The sequence below is a fragment of the Lynx rufus genome, unplaced genomic scaffold, assembly GCF_022079265.1.
Source record: "Lynx rufus isolate CCGP_SWC_20201006 ecotype Redwood Valley unplaced genomic scaffold, mLynRuf1.p SCAF_4, whole genome shotgun sequence".
In the NCBI taxonomy this organism is placed as follows: domain Eukaryota; kingdom Metazoa; phylum Chordata; class Mammalia; order Carnivora; family Felidae; genus Lynx; species Lynx rufus.
The window spans coordinates 16,410,797-16,416,776 of record NW_025814856.1 but is presented as its reverse complement, the minus strand read 5'-3'; the positions used below and the strand labels follow the sequence as shown (position 1 = coordinate 16,416,776).

At 45.8% G+C, this 5,980-nt stretch overlaps 1 pseudogene; it reads right to left on the bottom strand.

Annotated features, from left to right (window-relative positions):
• Nucleotides 1-394: 394 nt before the first annotated feature.
• On the bottom strand, nt 395-1,305 carry LOC124524424 (AP-3 complex subunit sigma-1-like; annotated as a pseudogene).
• Nucleotides 1,306-5,980: the final 4,675 nt, after the last annotated feature.

Sequence of the window (5,980 nt, the reverse complement as noted above, 5' to 3'; positions counted from 1 at the left end):
ATCATGGCCTGAGCCGAAGTCGGATGCTTAACCGACTGAGCCATCCAGGCGCCCCCATACTTGGTTCTTTAAATAACAACTGTGACAAATAACAGAAAGAACTATGGAATGCTGCACTTGTGATCCATACAAAACACCAACATTTTGGATGGTACATAGTTGAAAGAAATGTCTCACACACTTTTGGAAATACTGTAGTAGCCAATACATAGAGGCATGCTTTAGGTGGGCACAGGAATGCAGCTTAGAAAAGAAAACAAAATGTCACACTGGAACTACTCCATTTCTTCAAAATCACCAAACAGGAAGAGCAACACTGAACTTCCATACCAATTTTACACAACTTCTCCGTAGTACCTTGACTTCAATCCAAGAGCAAAGGTTAATACTCTCCTCCTCTAGTTTTGGTAAACAACTGCATGGTAAACTTAGATGACTTTCCCCCCTGGATTTTCCCTGGGAGTGGCCTTTTTAATTTTTTTTTTATTTAAAAGAGGGCAGGTTTGGCACTTTTATACTGATGTCACCAATGTTAATATTTCTTGGGATCTCAAGAAGATTCATATTCTTTACAGCTGATACAGCACAGGCTGGAGCTCCCGCTAAGCCAGTCTCCAATTTCTCCAGTTTGCGCGTCAATTTGTGTCACAATCTCATTCGTGTGGATCTCCAACACCATTCCCCCCATCACCATTTCTTTTTCTTTTTAATTTTTTTTTAAATTTTTATTTATTTTTGAGAGAGGGAGAGACACAGCATGAATGGGGGAGGGTCAGAGAGAGAGGGAGACAGAATCTGAAACAGGCTCCAGGCTCTGAGCTGTTAGCACAGAGCCCGACGCAGGGCCCGAACTCACGGACCGCGAGATCATGACCTGAGCTGAAGTCGGATGCTTAACCGACTGAGCCACCCAGGCGCCCCCCCCACCCCCCATCACCATTTCTGCAAGAATATCGTGAACCTTGTCCACATGGAAAATTAAATCCGGTTCAGACATTTTCAAAACATTTGTCTAACGTTTCCACAAATACTTGAATTAGATCTAAAATGCCAACTTCACTTTCTGAAGAATCCACACAGAAGACAAAATATAATGTTGCATCATGTCTATCAATCAGTTTGCTGTCAGATCCTCCAATTAACAATCCTCCTTCTAGGAAATTACAAACATTTTCATCTCTCTTAGATACCAAATGGAATGTCTCCCTGATGATTTGCTGTTGTGTATCTTCACTGTAGGGGCTGGTAGAACTTGGAGAGCCGCGGCTTCCCGTGGTTGTTGAAGATGAGGATCGCCTTGATCATGGCTGAGCCGGGCCCACTGGGTGGGCGCTGGGGGCCAGGGCGGGGGAGGGCGCGCAAGCCTCGCCTCGGATCTCCCTGGCAATCGTTCCCCACCCGCCCCCTCCCGTAGGTGCGCTGGAAAAATTTTAACTGAAAGATTTAGTCCATTTATATTACAATTTCTGATAAACTTAGATTTAAGTCTCCCACCTTACTCTGAACTTTATCTTCATTCTCTGTTCCTCTTTTTCTTTTTTTCATCTTTTAGATTTTCTTACTTTTTAATTTTTTGCATCAAAACACTCTACACTTTTATCTACTACCTGACAAAATATTTTTCTTTCTTTTTTTTAATAAATTCTGTGCCCAACGTGGGGTTGAACTCACAACCCTGAGGTCAAGGGTCACATGCTCCTCTGGCTAAAGCTAGCCAGGTGCCCCTAGCAAGATCTTTTTAAACAATCTCCTTTGAAAATTCATGTGTTGTGTTGAGTTGGAGCTTCAAAGTCGTCTTGTTTACCGTTTGCCTAGTTTACAAAATGAAATGATTATTTTTATCATTGCATGTTTTGCCACTATCAATTTGAAAGTTAGTAACTCCTTTTCTTTGTAAATGTTTATTTTTGAGAGAGAGAGAGAGAGAGAGAGAGCGAGAGAGAGAGCGAGAGAGAGGGAGAGCGAGAGCGAGAGAGAGGGAGAGCGAGAGAGAGAGAGCGCACGCATGAGCGGGGAAGAGGTAGAGAGAAAGGGATCTGAAGCAGGCTCTGCACTGACAGCAGAGAGACCAATATGGGGTTTGAATTCACCAACTGTGAGATCGTGATCTGCGCCGAAGTCGGACACTCAACCGACTGAGCCATCCAGGCGCCCCTATTAACTCTTTTTCTGTTTATTTAGTGGTTTCTCTAGAACAGTTCTGACCAATTTTCCATCCTGTGATCACTGGAAATGTTCCAGATTTATGCTGTCCAATGTAGTAGCCACTACTAGCTACAAGTGGCTATTGAACATTTGAAATGTGGCTAAGAGAACTGAGGAACTGAATTTGAAATTGTCTTTTAGTTTTACCTTGCTTGATTTTAAACACCCATATGTGGCTAGTGGCTACCATGTTGGATAGCACAGCTCTCAAAATTGCAGTACACATTACTTTCTTTTCAAAGTCTGATACTAGTGTTGTTATTACCCTTCTCCCAGACAATGCAAAAACCTTAGGAGGCTAACTCACTTGTTCCTCCCTCGACATATATGCTACAGTTAATATTTTAAAATTCTCTCCATATATTTGCAATTTCTAAAGATACTATCATTATGATTTTACACTGTGTCCCTTTGTTCAATCCATTCCTGAGTCACTCTGGTCTTTCTTTCCCTGAGTTGCAAGCTCATTTTCACCTCAGAGTCTTTTTGTACTTGCTATTCTGTCTTCCCAGGCTCTCTTCCCCTTATGTAGATGTAAGGTTGACTCTTCCTCATTATTCAGATCCCCACTCAGGTGGATTTTTTTTCTTTGTTTTGCTTTTTTGTTTGTTTGTTTGTTTGTTTAAAGTAAGACTCATGCCCAGCATGGAGCCCAATGCAAGGCTTGAACGCATGACCCTGAGGTCAAGACCTGAGCCGAAACCAAGAGTCAGATGCTCAACAACTGAGCCAACTGGCACCCCATGGGTGGATATTCTCAATGAAGCCTTGCCTTACAGTCTATTGCATAATTTGTTGACTGTCTATCCATAAGGTATCACATTCCTAACAGCCTTCATCATTATGCCTCTTCTGAGAGACCCCATGTTTCAGGGTAGGTCCTGATTGGCAAGCCAATCAGGGTGATCTCTGTCACCATGCCATTGATTGGTTTTAAGCTTGAGCATGAGATGCTGCCCTGGTAAATGAGAGAAGCTTGCTGGAGGAATTCTGGGAAAAATTTCCTACTGCCAGGAAATGATGATCTCTTTAGTAAATGTCATGCCTGCCTGTAATGCCTGGCACTGCAACAGCCACCTTCAGACTGTGAGGGCACTAGCCTGAGGGCAAGGCTAAAGATAGCAACACAGAGAAATGGAGAGTGCCTGGTTCTTCAGAGATATCACTGAACATAAGAACTGGCCAGTTCTGGAGCTGTTCTGTCTTTAGGTTTCTGGAAGCCAAAAGCATTTCAACTTTTCCCTTTTCTAATATGCTTCCCTCCACACGCACCCTCCCCATTAAGGTCCTCATAATACTTTTCACTATTGGGCACTATTTTTATTTTTTAACAAATATTTGTACAGTATTTGCTATATGCCATTTACAGTTTGAAGTACTTTACAAATATTAACTCTTTTAATCCTTGTAACTATGCCATACGATAGATGCTTTTATTATCCCCACTTTCCAGAGAAAAAAGCTGAGGCAAAGAAGTTTTAAATAGCTTCCTCTTGGTCAGAAGGTGGAGCTAGAACTGGGATTTGAACCTAGGATTTCTGACCCTAGAGTTAATGCTCATACCCACCGTTGCCTCTCTGGGTTTTCATTATTGGGTACTTGTTTTCTGTCTGACTTACATGGAATAGCAGTAGTTTCTTGAGAGCAGAGATCCTGTCTTGTTCACAACTGTGGTTCCAGGACACTGCAGGTAGGTGGAAGTCTTTATTGCATGGATGAATGAATGATTGGATGGATGTATGAATGATTGAATGGATGAACGGATGGATGGATGAATGAATGAACTGTAGACTCTAGTTCCCTGAGAACAGGGCAGTTTCTTATTTACATCCACAGCCTTGGGCCAGGAATAGGACTGAGCCTTCCTCAGGGTGTATTCATTGGGGCCTGTAGAGTGAACCCATCTCTGGATCCCTGATGACGCCCCATCTCTGGGGTCCCCAGGGGAGGCTTGTGCAGAGGTCCCAGTAGGCCTCAAAAGCATGGCCCTTTGTTTGGCATTGCCTTGTTGTTGCTGGGTGCTCTTGTGCTGGCTCCTTCTCATCCCTTCCCTGCAGAAGGAACAGAGCTGGCCTGCTTCCCCCTTGGCACTACATGTGCTCATTTGAAGTTCCTGAGGCCAGGCCCAGTGGGCGGCCCAAGCTGCCATCATTAATCACACAGCCTGCTGCTGCCTGCCCACGCGGCCTGCTTTGAGGGTTGGCCAGAGACTCCGGTGGGAACTGCTCACTGCCCTAATTGGGCCTCTCTTGGGAGGCGGCAGGTCCCGCTTCTCACTTGTCTTTACCCTGGCTGCCACTTCAGCCTCTTAAGGAGGACAGCATGCTTCCTGGTCTGGCTGGCTCTGTGGCCAGCCAGGGCAGAAGTTCACCCTTGTTCTACAAACGGAGAAATGGAAACCCTGGGGTAGACTGGGTCCCTGCCCAAGGCCATGACAAGGCCAAGGAAGGTTGCCAGGAATAACCACCAGAAAGCCAAGTGACACAGCTCTGTTCCTCACTCTGCTGGCAACTGGAATGAGTTCCCACAAGAAAAAAGACCTCCCTTCGGCTCCTGTGGCCACCCAGGCCCTGCCAGGCACCAGGCACAGGACTCTGCTCTGGCATCCGTGCAGATGTGTTCATGTGAGAATTGTCACACTCCCCAGAGACTCTGCCAAGCCCCCCAAAACCAGATGAGATCATGGCCAACAAAAGTAGATGGCAGGTCCCCTCTGAAGTGTGGTGGGCCAAGCTGGCTTGCCAGGTACTGCTGTGACGTCTCTGCTCTATACCTCAAAATTTATACTTCCTGGAACATGGAAAGAGTTTTCAGATGTTTGATGGTGGGACCAGGGGAGGCCTCGTCTGTGAGCGACTTGCAAGGTGCCACTCATCAGTCAGACTCAGGTCAGGGAAGAACTTAATTATCAGCTGGTCCTGGTCACCTCTCTGTAGCCTAAATCACCTCTAGAAAAATCCTTCAAGATCAGCAAGAAGGCTCTCACGACCTCCCTCCACAGTCCATTTTTCCTCTTCTGCCACCTTCCACCCCTTCTTGTTACAAGAGTCATTTTTTTTTTTAAGTAGGCTCCATGCCCCATGTAGGGCTTGAACTTACAACCCTGAGATCAAGAGTTGGATGCTCTACCGACTAAGCCAGCCAGGCATCCCTAAATGGGTCATTTTCTATTGAGCCCTCTGGCCCCTCTGTCCATGTCACCTCCTGGTTCTCATTTCATTCTCTATTCACTTGGAATGAATCAGGAAGTCTCTTTGTTGCTTTGATGGTCTTTTCAGGACTCAAGGACAGCCAGAATGCTGTTCCTGAACCTTCTCTTCTTCCAGGTGAATGTCTTAATCCCTTCAGACATCCCTCATATGATGGCTCTCCTGGACCCCTGGTTTCCTGGGTGCTCTTCTCAGGAAATCCTGGGTGGGTCCGGGGGTCTCTGTACTCTAGGTGTGAACCCAGAGGGGACACTTGCCCAGGTTCACCCCAGCACTCACAGGGCCAGACCTGAAGTACAAATGCAGATCCATGTCTGAAAGTTTACAAGTTACGATTCACACTAACCATTCAATAAGCTCTGCTACTTGATCTTCGTACCCTCCTAATGTCTTGGAAGGCTAAGCTTGCATGTAGGATTCTTGAACTTGGAGTTCTGCCCCAGAGTGTGATAGAGCTGGGACAGCAGTCCTGCGGCCTGGTCCCCTTCCCTCCTAGGCCTGTCTCCACCTTCAATGCAAGACACACCAGGAACACGCATAGGGACACCTGAATCCCCATGTTCCAG